The 15,003-nt window shown below is 38.8% G+C and overlaps 1 protein-coding gene across 1 annotated transcript in view; it reads left to right on the top strand.

The window, feature by feature from the left end:
• MAPKAPK5 (MAPK activated protein kinase 5) overlaps positions 1-15,003 on the top strand; it is a 1,432,063-nt gene that overhangs the window by 781,077 nt on the left and 635,983 nt on the right. The gene's annotated exons all lie outside the window — the stretch shown is intronic.

Here is a 15,003-nt window from a genome sequence, read left to right as displayed (position 1 = left end):
ATAACAGGTTAGTGCAGAAGCTAATATGTATGTCAAACCATAGGGGCAGTGTCCCCGTAATCAGCTTGTACCCAAATTTTATCAGACTGGTCTTTTTGCTTCTGCATCTGTTTCCTTATATAAAAGATCTAGCATGATCCTGCCCTTCTTCTTCAACCTTCAGGACTTGAATCACAGGTCTGAATCAGTTTAACACTTGAAACTTTCCCGGGTTGCTCTTCGTGTTACCCATAAAGGACTGCACGTTTTAGTAAATCTCCAGATCTCACTAGACAAGATTGCATGGAGAAACGGTTCCAAGCTTTTACTCATTTCTTCAATAAGAATTTTTTTGTTTTTTTGTTTTGTTTTGCCTTTTGGATGATTATTCATAGGTTAGTACTAAGCTAACTGCCCTTGCGAGCCATTTTAAGCCTAGCTGATTATCCCTTGTGAGACTCGAACCCTGCACCTTGTGTTTGTAAGGCAAACACCTTAACCATTAGGCCACCCTCCCTATTTTTTCAGTTGTTCCTGTCCTGTTTCTATTTCAGGTCAAGCCATTCCATTTTTTATCTGTTTTTAGAGTTTATCTGTTTCCTACGTAGGCAACCTTCCACCATGCCTTTACATCCTTACTACTCCAATTGCTTGCTTTTCTGTTTGTAAATGTAATGTCAATTGTCTGTGAATATTTTGAGCAGACTGTTTTCCCAAGTCTTTGGCAGTAAGCTGTCAAGAACTTCAGTTTGTTGTTTGTCATGCTATGGTGAGAATGCCTTTCTTTCTGACATGGATTATGAAAAAGTCAGCATTTGTTTATGGGTTCAGTGATGTTTAATATGCTAATGACCACAGGGGCCTTTTTAAGCCTAGCCATGCATCCCAAATCTCTGACAAGTTCTGATACCCTTGATAAATGTAAGCAGGGGCTTGGAAGATGAAACATTTACAAGCTAGAGGCTGGGAGATGAACCATTTGCAGGTTACTTGTGTCCATTAGAGACATAGGTACCAAACTAGGGATGAAGTTCCTGTTCCCCATCCAGTTTTCCGGGTTGCACTTGAATTGAGTTGGGGAGGAACTCTGCTTCACATGGATGGGGAGCCTTTTCCAGAGACTGGGTAATCTCTGGGATACATACCCATCTCTCCAGTAGGTGCTGTTTATATCGCAGGTAAGGTTTAAGTCTTTAGAACAGGTAATTCTGGTGCTGTTTGTTTTGCGGATATGCAGGAGGTCCACCAGAGTGGGGTCCGACAATGCCCTGAATGTCAGGCATAGATCTCCCCTCAAAAGTCTGTAGGAGACAGACTGCAGGGATAGAGCCTTGGGGTGGTCTGCACAAGACATTTTGCTTAAGCCTTGTATTCTTTTAGTGAGGAACCTCTGTGGATGTTCTAGTTGTTGGATTTGCCTTGTTAGATACATACCAAATGGGGCATTGTATTCAATGATAGGTCTGATTGAATGCCGAACACAGTGGAGCAATAACTTCCTTGGACTTAGATGCCATACCTTTGTTTATAAGTTACGCAACCTAGAATAATTTCCTCACTACTGTAGACACATGATGGTCAAAGGATAGATTACTGTCTATGTCTGTCCCGAAGTCCCTGAGTACTTGGTCAACTCCCAGGGGTGTATTGTCAGTATGATAGTTACCAGGGGTGGGTGACTTCCCGAAGGATACTATTATGCATTTCTTGGCATTTAGTTTTAGTCCGTGGCTCTGACACCAGTTTTTGTCTGTGTCAGCCCCTCCTGGAGAACATTTGTGTCAGTGTGGGATTCATTAACAGCTCCTAATTTGCAATCATCTGCAAATTTAGTCAGCCAGAGGCCACTGACATTGGCCTTGACTTCAGAAAAGTAAATGCCAAAAAGGAATGGTCCACGGACTCATCTCTGAGGGATACCACTTGTGAGTGGCCTCTTTGTAGAGGGGACTCCTCAATTCTAACTTCCTGGGTTCTGTCTGTGAGCCAGTTGGCTATCCATCAGGTGACGTATGAGTTTGTACCTAATCTCTTGAGTTTGTAATCAATCCCCCAGTGGGGTATTGTGTCAAATGCCTTGGCTAGGTCAAGGTAGGCAGTGTGAACCATTTTTCCCTCATACATTGCTTTGGTGACCTTCTTAAAGAAGTCCACCAAGATGAGTAGGCATGATATGCTCTTGACGAAACCAAACTTGGTTAGGTCCAGTGTTTGGAGGTTTACTATCTCACTATTGATAATTTTCGTGATAATTCTTTCTAGGGCTTTACATATAAGACTAGTGAGATGTATAGGTCTATAGTTTCAGTGGTTTGTAGATGGCCCACCTATGTGTAAAGGGATGGCTGTTGCTGTTCTCCTTTTATGTGGCATGAAACCTGTTTGGAGGCTATAGTTTAGCAATTACAGAGGCCCCGAAAGGTCATGTTTCATGCTGGTTAGAAGGCATCCTGGGATATTGTCTGGGCCCATTGACACAGTGTTCTTGGCCATAGAGACAGAGCATTAAGGACCTATTCCTTAGTGATAGCAGGGGGAGTAATATTTGATGGTATTTCCTGAGGGAAGGTTGAAGGGGAGAGAGGGCTAAAGTTGGAGCTGAATTTATCGGCCAGTAGGTTTGCTGTATCTTTTGGCTCAATATAGGTGGCTTCATTTACAACGAGCTCTGCACACAATTGTGTATTGCCTTTGAGGTTGCAGACATAGCTAAAAAATGCCTTGTGGTTGTCCGTGGCCTGGGAGATCAAATTCACCTCGAATTTGGCTTTGGTAGACTTTATTTGTCCTTTGAGATGTTTGTTTAGTTTGATGAGAGCGATTTTATTCTGCTGGGGTGCTGCACCTCCTAATTTTTGCCATGATTTTCTTCCTTCTGTTATACAACCTATTGATTTTGTGATTCCACCAGGGTGGCTTGTTTTTTGAGTTAATTCTGTACTCTTTCCTGGTGGGTACAGCTGCCTCTATGCAGCTATTAACATGCTTATACAAGGTTTCTGTGAACAGTTCTCCATAGGTGGAAGTGTTGTCAGGGTTTATGGGAGCTTGAAAATTTGCCAGGTTATCACTTAATAGCAGGAGGTTAGCCTTACAGTAATTCCTGAATATTCCAGGTTTAGCTGGGGGTCCCGGTTTTGTTTTTACTTTAAAGACCATTTTGTGGTCTGATCTTACCAGGGATGACATTACAATAGGAGATGTACAGCACACTACCATATTAGTGAGGACCAGATCCAGTATGGCTGCACCCCTGGTTGGTGTATTGACTATATGGTTCAGGGAGTTTGTGTTTACAGAATCCAGGAATCTCTGTGCCTGTATGTTTGGTGTCATATAGGAGCCCCAGTTAATAATGGTGTAATTAAAGTCGCCCATGAATATGGTATTGGGTTAGACGGTTAGTGTTTCTAGTAAGTTTAATTATACGGTTTGGATTTCCTGGGTCATAGACGGGGACCTATACCTGGCAAGGAAGTGATATTAAATTTTGCCTATGGTGATCTGAACATGGAGCAGCTCAAGTGAATTGTCCTGTTTGACCAGCTTTGAGGTATTTTTATTTTTGACGTAAATAGACACACATTCACCTTTAGTCCCTGTCTGTGTAGTAGCTTGTCTAAATGTGTGGAAGGCATTACAACCTTGCACTTTTGGTGTGCTCACCTCACCTTTAAGCCATGTCTCACTAACTGCACAGAGACATCAGTATTCTCTTGGGTGAAGAGAGCTTCTAGGGAGTGGATTTTTTTTAGACTTCTTGCATTGAGCAGTAATATGTTTAGACTTTCTTCGTTTTGATTTGCTGTGTCGGAAGTAGTTTCATTTTTACATTGCCTAAAAAGGCGCTATGGGTGAAGAACGTTTTAGGTAATATTTGAAAGCCTTGAGGGGAGAGGTGCAGAGCATCCATGGCAAAGCAGCGTGGCCTGTTGACCATCTCCTTCCAAGCTGACAAATATTGCACCCCCTTAGAATGACACCAGAAACAAAACCAATTATTAGTCAATCATCTTTTATTCGTATTGTGGCATCATCCTTGGAGAAGGTAAAATACTGCTCAGTGCTAGGCTCTATGATGTCTCTCTTCATATAGTCTAGGAAGGTACGTCTCAGGTCATTTACTCCCACACAAACTATGACTGAGTCATTCTGGTACTTGTGGTTCAATGACCTGTGTGTATGCGTCATGTGGCAGATCCTAGCCCCTGATAAGCAACTGACCATGACTTTCTCCTTACTCATGATGGAGTCTCCAATGTGCTGGATTGTGTGGTGGCTTGTCTTATGTGCTTAGAGGTAAAGACCCCATGAGATGTGGGTGTTGTTTTGAAAGAGTGCATTTGGGGCTGCTGACGGTATTTGTTAATGGTTGTCAGTAAACATTAGGCAATTTCTACATTGCCTCAGGATGTCCATGTCCACAAAGCTGGCAATGGAAATTGTGGGAAAGTTCATATCCTTGGCAACAAACACTTTTTATTGATTAGATAGCTGGAGTGAAACTATAAAGCAATGTCAGTAATATTAGGTTTGCAACTCTGGGGACAGTGCTTGTTACTGCAAACTATGTTTCATGTGTGCAACTAGCTATTGGAGAAATTTCAATTGTGCTTTTACAGGAAAAATGTCACTCAAGGTATCTGAGTCTGTACAGGGCACAACTAAACACTTGAGGGAGAAACTAATACGTAGACCCCGAAAATTTAAGGATAAAGTATTTAAGCAGATATTCTAAAGTTAGCAACAAATCAAGCAGTACTTATTGAAAACAAAGAATTAGCTTGTCAAGAGTGAGGAAAAGAGAGGAGTCTTATAAATGGCCACTGCTTGGCTACTACTAGTGCTGGTCTCACCACAGCTTCACTCTGCTGGGATACAAAGAAGCAAAATGGTAGCACCAATCCCAAGATGAGAAGCAGGCCACAGCCTGTTTGGTGATCTGCAGTATTGTCCCAGGTGATGGCAGGGGTCTGTAGGCTAGTTGTAGTTTTTCCCTGGTAGATGCCTTTAATAACAACCAGAAAAACCTGGAACGTTAAGCATAGACACTCACTGTCTAACCAGAAACAGTTGTGAATCAATGCACTCTGCTCCTCCTCTCACCAGGAGCAGAATATAAGCACAAATTCCAAGCTGTCACCTATGAAGCAGTTATTAGGCTTTCTGGTGATCAGCAGTCTCCAGGGAATAATGTCCCTGTGCTCCTTCTATCATCAGGAGAAAACAGAAGCACAAATCCCAAGATGACTACTGAGTGGCAGAATGTGGGCTGTCCAGTAACTGGTAGCACTGCAATAGATGTTTAAAGGTATGATGAAAAATGGGTTGCTATTATAAACACTGCAGTGTGCACTAAGCAGTTAGATATGAACAAAGGAGGTAACTAAAGTTTCAGCTAAGTGGAGACTCACTAATTTTAAAAGAGCAAGATAGATTGAAAGGGAGTGGGAACTTTTGTTTTCTGGCTGTATGGAATACAGTGGGATGGCCAATAAATTTAAATAGCTGAAGGGGATTGATTTCACAAAATGATAATTTTTGTGCTTACTCACATCAGCCAGTGAAAGGGGAGAGGCAAAGAGATACATGGTCAAATTAACATAAGGAGCAGGCAACTAGAATGGCAGTTGTGTTTAAGAACACAACAGCAACAGGGTGGAAGAGTGGGAAAATTCTATGTGACTCACGGGAGACACAGCAGTAGTGTCTTTCCAAGTTTAATATGCAATTTAAAGCAGAAAACAAGTAAAACACAGTGTAAAGAAAAAAAAAAATCAAATTAGAAAAATGTTCTTTCTGTATTACGTAGAGTGAACACCAGACTGGGAGGGGTGTCCGAGATAAAATTTACAGTAGGGGTGGGCAACTGCAGAGCCACCAACTATAACAACTCTACAAGAATAGGGTGGGGAGGGGGAAAACAGTTTCAGGACAGATGAGAAACATAAACAATGTCAGAAAATATATAAAATAATTCAGTCAGGCAAAATTAAGACATTGCAGAACTCTGAAAGTTAAAATGCCAAGAAATATACTTATCAATCAGCGATGTATTTCCAGATTGTTTGAGAATCACACATGCAAGAATATCAGGAGTTTCCAACAGTGTATGCAAACATTTACAAACAGAAACTATTTTTAAATCCGCAAACCTTGAAGCACTCAGATAACACAAAAGCTGTTAGACCAGTTTTATGATCTCCACCTCAGAAATAGGGGGTAACCAGTTTCAGGACAGGGGAGAAACATAAAACAGTGCCAGAAAATATCTAAACTACTTTAGTCAGGCAAACAATAATTCAGTCAGGGAAAATTAAGACGATGCGGAACTATGACATATTAAAATGTCAAGAAATATACTAATCAATCAGCGATATATTTCCAAATTGTTTGAGAATCACACCAGCCAGAATTCCAGGAGTTTCACACCGTGTATGCATGAATTTACAAACAGAAACTATTTTTAAATCAGCAACCCTTGAAGCAATAAGATAAAACAAAAGCTATTAGACCAGTTTTATAAACTCCACCTAAGAAAAAGGGGAAAGCAGTTTCAGGACAGATGAGAAACATAAAACAATGCCAGAAAATATATAAAATAATTAAGTCAGGCAAAGAATAATTCAGTCAGGCAAAATTAAGACAATGCAGAACTCTGAAATGTTAAAATGGCAAGAAATATTCTTAGCAATCAGCAATATATTTCCAGATTGAGAATCACACCAGCCAGAATACCAGGAGTTTCCAACAGTGTATGCAAAAATTTGCAAACAGTACTATTTTTAAATCAGCAAGCTTTGAAGCAATCAGATAATACAAAGGCTGTTTGACCAGTGTTATAAACTCCACCTCAGAAATAGGCAGGAAGCAGTTTCAGGACAGATGAGAAACATAAAACAATGCCAGAAAATATATAGAATAATTCAGTCAGACAAAATTAAGGCAATGCAGAACTCTGAAAGGTTAAAATGCCAAGAAATATACTTATCAATCAGCTATATATTTCCAGATCTTTTGAGTATCACATCAGCCAGAATACCAGGTTTTTCCAACAGTGTATGCAAGAATTTACAACAGAAACTAATTTTAAATCAGCAAGACTTGAAGCAATCAGATTACACAAAAGCTGTTAGACCAGTTTTATAAACTCCACCTCAGAAATAGGGGGGAAGCAGTTTCAGGACAGAGGAGAAACATAAAACAGTACCAGAAAATATATAAAATAATTCAAGTCATGCAAACAATAATTCAGTCAGGGAAAATTAAGACAATGCAGAACTCAGAAAGGTTAAAATGCCAAGAAATATACTTATATATCAGCAATAGATTTCCAAATTGTTTGAAAATCTCACCAGCCAGAATACCAGGAGTTTCAGACAGTGTATACAAGCATTTACAGACAGAACCTATTTTTAAATCAGCAAGCCTTCAAGCAATCAGATAACACAAAAGCTGTTAGACCAGTTTTATAAACTCCACCTCATAAATAGGTGGAAGCAATTTCAGGACAGAGGAGCAACATGAAACAATGCCAGAAAATATATAAAATAATTCAGTCAGACAAAATTAAGGCAATGCAGAACTCTGATAGGTTAAAATGGCAAGAAATATACTTCTCAATCAACGATATATTTACAAATTGTTTGCTAGTCACACCAGCCAGAATACCAGGAGTTTCCAGCAGTGTATGCAAGAATTTACAAACAGAAACTATTTTTAAATCAGGAAGCCTTGAAGCAATCAGATAACACAAAAGCTGTTAGACCAGTTTTATAATCTCTACCTGAGAAATAGGGGGGAAGCAGTTTCAGGACAGATGAGAAACATAAAACAATGCTCGCAAATATATAAAATAATTCAGTCAGGCAAAATTAAGACTATGCAGAACTCTGAAAGGTTAAAATGCCAAGAAATATACTTATCAATCAGCAATATATTTCCAGATTGTTTGAGAATCACACCGGCCAGAATACCAGGAATTTTCAACAGTGTATGCAAGAATTTACAAACAGAAACTATTTTTAAATCTGGAAGCCTTGAAGCAATCAGATAACAAAAGCTGTTAGACCAGTTTTATAATCTCTACCTGAGAAATAGGGGAGAAGCAGTTTCAGAACAGATGAGAAACATAAAACAATGCCAGAAAATATATAAAATAATTCAGTCATGCAAAATTAAGACAATGCAGAACTCTGAAAGGTTAAAATGCCACGAAATGTCATTATCAGTCAGCGATATATTTCCAGATTGTTTGAGAATCACACCAGCCAGAATACCAGGAGTTTCCAAAAGTGTATGCAAGAATTTGCAAACAAACTATTTTTAAATCAGCAAGCCTTGAAGCAATCAGATAACACAAAAGCTGTTAGACCAGTTTTGTAAACTCCACCTCAGAAATAGGGGGAAGCAGTTTCAGGACACATGAAAAACAATTTGCCAGAAAATATATAAAATAATTCAGCCAGGCAAACTATAATTCAGTCAAGCAAAATTAAGACAATACAGAACTCTGAAATGTTAAAATGCCATGAAATATACTTATCAGTCAGCAATATATTTCCATATTGTTAGAGAATCACACCAGGCAGAATACCAGGAGTTTCCAACAGTGTATGCAAGAATTTACAAACAGAAACTATTTTTAAATCGGCAAGCCTTGAAGCAATAAGATAAAACAAAAGCTGTTAGACCAGTTTTATAAACTTCACATAAGAAAAAGGTGGAAGCAGTTTCAGGACAGATGAGAAACATAAAACAATGCACCAGTTTTATAAACTTCACCTAAGAAAAACGTGGAAGCAGTTTCAGGACAGATGAGAAATATAAAACAATGCCAGAAAATATATATAATAATTCAGTCAGGCAAACAATAATTCAGTCAGGCAAAATTAAGACAATGCAGAACTCTGAAAGGTTAAAATGCTTAGAAATATACTTATCATTCAGTGATATATTTCCAGATTGTTTGTGAATCACACTGGCCAGAATACCAGGTGTTTCCAACAGTGTATGCAAGAATTTGCAAACAGAAACTATTTTTAAATCAGCAAGCCTTGAAGCAATTAGATAACACAAAAGCTATTAGACCAGTTTTATAAACTCCACCTCAGAAAGAGGAGGGGAGCAGTTTCAGGACAGATGAGAAACATAAAATAATGCCTGAAAATATATAAAATAATTCTGTCCGGCAAACAATAATTCAGTTAGGCAAAATTAAGACAATGCAGAACTCTGAAAGGTTTTATAAACTCCACCTCAGAAATAGGGAGGAAGCAGTTTCAGGACAGATTTGAAACATAAAACAATGCTAGAAAATATATAAAATAATTCAATCAGACAAAATTATGGCAATGCAGAACTCTGATAGGTTAAAATGCCAAGAAATATACTTATCAATCAGCGATATATTTACAAATTGTTTGCGAATCACACCAGACAGAATACCGGGAGTTTCCAGCAGTGTATGCAAGAATTTACAAACAAAAAATATTTTAAAATCAGCAAGCCTTAAAGCAATCAGATAACACAAATGCTGTTAGACCAGTTTTATAATCTCCACCCGAGAAATAGGGGGGAAGCAGTTTCAGAACAGATTAGAAACATAAAACAATGCCCGGAAACATATAAAATAATTCAGTCAGGCAAAATTAAGACAATGCAAAACTCTGAAAGGTTAAAATGCCACGAAATATCATTATCAATCAGCGATATATTTCCAGATTGTTTGAGAATCTCACCAGCCAGAATACCAGGAGTTTCCAACAGTGTATGCAAGAATTTACAAACAGAATCTATTTTTAAATCAGCAAGCCTTGAAGCAATCAGATAACACAAATCTGTTAGACCAGATTTATAAACTCCATCTCAGAAAAAGGGGGGAAGCAGTTTCAGGACAGATGAGAAACATAAAACAATGCCAGAAAATATATAAAATAATTCAGCCAGGCAAACAATAATTTAGTCAGGGAAAATTAAGAATGCAGAACTCTAAAAGATTAACATTCCAAGAAATATACTTATCAATCAGCGATATATTTCCAGATTGCTTGAGAATTGCACCAGCCAGAATACCAGGAGTTTCCAACAGTGTATGCAAGAATTTACAAACAGAAGCTATCTTTAAATCGGCAAGCCTTGAAACACTCAGATAACACAAAAGCTGTTAGACCAGTTTTATAAACTTCATTTCAGAAATAGGGGGAAGCAGTTTCAGGACAGATGAGAACCATAAAACAATGCCAAAAAATATATAAAATAATTCAGTCAGGCAAAATTAAGACAATGCACAAATCTGAAAGTTTAAAATGCCAAGAAATCTACTTATCAATCAGCGGTAAATTTCCAGATTGTTTGAGAATCACACCAGCCAGAGTACCAGGAGTTTCCAGCAGTGTATGCAAGAATTTACAAACAGAAACTATTTTTAAATCAGTAAGCCTTGAGGCAATCAGATAACACAAAAGCAGACCAGTTTTATAAACTCAATGCCAGAAAATATATAAAAAACTTCAGTCAGGCAAACAATAATTTACTCAGGCAAAATTAAGACAATGCAGAACTCTGAAAGGTTAAAATGCCAAGAAATATATTTATCAATCAGCGATATATTTCCAGATTGTTTGAGAGTCACACCAGCCAGAATGCCATGAATTTCCAACAGTGTATGCAAGAATTTGGAAACAGAAACTATTTTTAAATCAGCAAGCCTTGAAGCAATCAGATAACACAAAAGCCGTTTGACCAGTTTTATAAACTCCACCTCAGAAATAGGGGGGAAGCAGTTTCAGGACAGATTTGAAACATAAAACAATTCTAGAAAATATGTAAAATAATTCAGTCAGACAAAATTAAGGCAATGCAGAACTCTGATAGGTTAAAATGCCAAGAAATATACTTACCAATCAGCGATATGTTTACAAATTGTTTGCGAATCACACCAGACAGAATACCAGGAGTTTCCAACAGTGTATGCAATAATTTCCAAACAGAATCTATTTTTAAATCAGCAAGCCTTGAAGCAATCAGATAACACAAATCTGTTAGACCAGATTTATAAACTCCATCTCCGAAAAAGGGGGGAAGCAGTTTCAGGACAGATGAGAAACATAAAACAATGCCAGAAAATATATAAAATAATTAAGTCAGGCAAACAATAATTCAGTCAGGCAAAATTAAGACAAATCAGAACTCTGAAAGGTTAAAATGCCAAGAAATATACTGATCAATCAGCGATATATTTCCAGATTGTTTGAGAATCACAACTGCCAGAATACCAGGTGTTTCCAACAGTGTATGCAAGAATTTAGTAACATAATCTATTTTTAAATTAGCAAGCCTTGAAGCAATCAAATAACACTAAAGCTGTTAGACCAGTTTTATAAACTTCACCTCTGATGTAGGGTGAAAGCAGTTTCAGGACAGATGAGAAATATAAAACAATGCTAGAAAATATATAAAATAATTCATTCAGGCAAACAGTAATTCAGTCAGGCAAAATTAAGGCAATGCAGAACTCTGAAAGGTTAAAATGCCAAGAGATATACTTATCAATCAGCGATATATTTCCAGATTGAGAATCACACCAGCCAGAACACCAGGAGTTTCCAACAGTGTAGATTGAAACAATACTAATTTCATGAACTTTAATCATACTTTGACTTAGGTATGGGGTCCATTCCCATCATGGTATTAGAAACCAAAAGATTTGGATAAATTAAAAAGTGAGATCAGATTGCCTTTGGCTGTGACCGTATCTTGCTGAAGTGAAGATGATGATTCCTTCATTTTGTCTGAAGACATGTCCTAGGAGACTAGGCCAGACACCCATTTCTGTTACTATGTCAGGGCAGGGCAACATCCTTGTCATGACAAATGACTTTGTATTAAAATGTCAGGACTTGCAATGCCAAGTTCTGAAATGCTGAAAAAAAAGACTGAAAATAAAGAAAGTGAATATTGAACATCACTTTTCTCCTTTAATCTTGGTTTGCAATGGGCACCCCATGAACCTATATGTGCTTTATCTGAGATTGCCTTACCTCAGAGAAAAGGAGCTATTTTAAGAAATGGCAGTCTCAGACTTAATATATGTAAGTCCGAATTTTTGATCATTCAGTCTTCACATTCTGTGTCTCGGCATTGTGAGTCTTGACAGTTCAGATGGTTACTTAGTCAAAGAGGATGTCTGGAACCATAAGGTTGAGATTTGAGACTCACAGCTACATGGCCACACATTACAAGTAACTGCACTTACCATATGGAGGACCTGAATGTTTGAGGTACAGTATCCAACATTTAAGGAATTCTGATATGCTTTGTTTCTGTGGCGCAAAGTGAATCTTTACTCCTCATACTTGCTTAGACTACCTACCAGGAATTTTTTTTTCATTTTTCGCAGAACCCAAAAGCCAACTTTGACCAGCTGTCCATTTCTAGGGTTTCTCCCTCCCCATTCAAAAGAGAAAGAGGCAGACTTCTCCCAAGGGAGTGTCAAGAGTCCACAGGTTCTGAAACAGAGAAAGACAGTTATATACATTTCCACTGCCATCTTCTGTCATATATAATATGAACATAGAGGGCACCTTATTCACAGACTCTCCACCCCATACTTTGAAACTCTGGCAATATTAACAAATATCATGGTAAAGGAAAGCAAACAAATAGTAAAAAAAAGGGCATGCAGAAATGAAGATGGCAAAGAGATCTGAAAGGGAGACCCAGGGCTTTCAAGAAAGGCTCAAGTTAAGAGCAGCCATGACTGTCAGTGTTACCCTACCCCAGCCCTCATGTCCTTCATGTTCTGTAATGTCTATCCTCCCAAAAAACGAATAGTAGGTTAGATTGCCTTATTCTTGAAAAATCGGGAACATTTTCCAAGGAACAATTGAGTTTTGCAGGTGATACCTCAGGAATAAAGGCCACAGTTTCTGTCCTTCTCAAAGTGCCAATAGACCAAAGGCATCTGGTATTCTTTAGGAGGAGTTACTTGTGCCAGAAACTATAGTATGAAAGGTGCAAGAGGCAGGGGCTTCTACTTTATTTAGTGCCTAAAATGGACAGCCCTTGGAGGCCCGTCATAAGTCTGTGAAACTTAAGTTCTTAAAAGTCCAAAATTGTGACAGTTCATTTTTTTTCTGCTCTCACCTGTTTTACTAGGCCTTATGATTACCATAGATTTGAGGGATGTTTGTCTGCACATTTCTGTACAACAAGGACCATGAGTGCTTATTCAGGTTTGAAGCAGAAGACCCCATTAACAATTTGTGTCTTTACCCTTTGAATGAGCTGCAGTTTCATAACTCATTCATAGTTCATTGTAGATTTTATGGCCCAGTATTTTCAAGGAATGGCACGGAGGAGCCATGGCTTGGCAAGAACATGTCTAGGAATGCTGGAATACATGCCATCAACCATTCTTACAATCCTTGTAACAAAACTTCACATGGAAACTTTTCATATTTTTTGCCCCTGCTGTGTACCAATCATCAGACCGTTTCTCAGCTAATCACCACATTCTTTCCCTATTGTGGGAAAGCTGAGTGAGAAAGGTTGACTTTGTTGTCTTTCAGGCAGTCATCAGGGTTATCCCCCCCAATTTTTTCCCCAGCTCTAGCTAAGCATGCACTGTGTGAGACTCAGGGGAGGGAATGTGATGCAGGCTGCCCACATAGGTCATCCCTCACTTCTGCATGGCCCATTACCTTGAAGCAGATCTGAGTGAGAGAGAGAGAGAGAGAGTGATAGAGAGAGAGAGAGCGTTTAGATTCCTTGGCATACACAGACAGATTGAGACATTGCTTACATAAAACCAATAACATTGGAAAGATTATGAAACATTTTGATACCCTGCCCGTGAGTAAGACCCTGCATGAATGGGTTAGGTTGCACACTACCAGACTGTTGCAGCTACTTCTGCAAGCCATCCTGGAGGGCTGCCACTTGGCCATATGTACACACTTTCTCCAAACCCTGTGTCATTATATCGTTACTTTCTTGGTTTCTGGTTTATATGCACTGTGCACTCCCAAGCTGTATCAACACTCTGTCTTCTGCGGCAAACTGGACATGAAGAACAAAACATTCAGTAATCTCCTAATTCCACTGAAACTACCGGCTTCATCTTCTGACAAGGTAATCAATCATGTAACAAGCAGGATAATTTTTCCATGATCAGATTATTAACACTGGAGAAAACCTTATAGCGTATAAGAGTTTACAATGGGAAGAACTCTATCTCAGGACGTGCCTCTATAAGAAAATCATCCCTAAAGGTCTAAGACTATAAAAAAACTGAAGTGCAGAAACATTGATGACTCTTTATTCCTCATCCGGAACAATCTACTTACTGAAGTAAGCCTAAATCTAATCAGATTTCTTCTTGAACATAACCTCAGCCTTCAAAAACACCACCTTGACATTCTTGAAATGATAGAAACTAAAACTGACGATCTCAACACCTACAAACTGAAATCCATAATTTCAAAAATAAAAACCCTCAATGAGAATTTAAGAATTGAAAAACAACAAAAACTGCTAAGGGACTCCAGACCCGAATCAACCCCACATGGACCAGTGATGAATCATCAGCACTACCACATACCTGCTAAGCTAGAAGAGACTGAACTTCAGGTCCATCTCACAGCAGCCCCAAACAATGGCTTGAGTCAAGATACCCAAACCAAAGATATCCAGCCCAAGTGGCCTTGCAACCTGGATTTTCAGAAAGGTTGTCGCACACCCAGACTAGATCCCATGAAACAAGTCTGCTCCATCAGCTCGCTCAACCGATCAGACTTTATTCCCCAGTCTTGCCCTCAACTACAGATCCCATGGAACCAACATGCTGAGGAGATCTACCATCCAAGACTGAGACACTCCCCAGTGAACCTCACTCACCACAGAGACAGGACGTGGAAAGAGAAGTGGGACCTCAAACACCTGTGGGTCCCACCAGCGAACCTCCACCACAAGAGAACAACAACAACAAACAACCTGGAAACAAGGTCTGGAATCATTCCAGGA

This window comes from Protopterus annectens, chromosome 4.part0 (assembly GCF_019279795.1).
Source record: "Protopterus annectens isolate FY-2018-M chromosome 4.part0, PAN1.0, whole genome shotgun sequence".
In the NCBI taxonomy this organism is placed as follows: domain Eukaryota; kingdom Metazoa; phylum Chordata; order Ceratodontiformes; family Protopteridae; genus Protopterus; species Protopterus annectens.
This window is presented reverse-complemented; position numbering and strand designations above follow the sequence as displayed.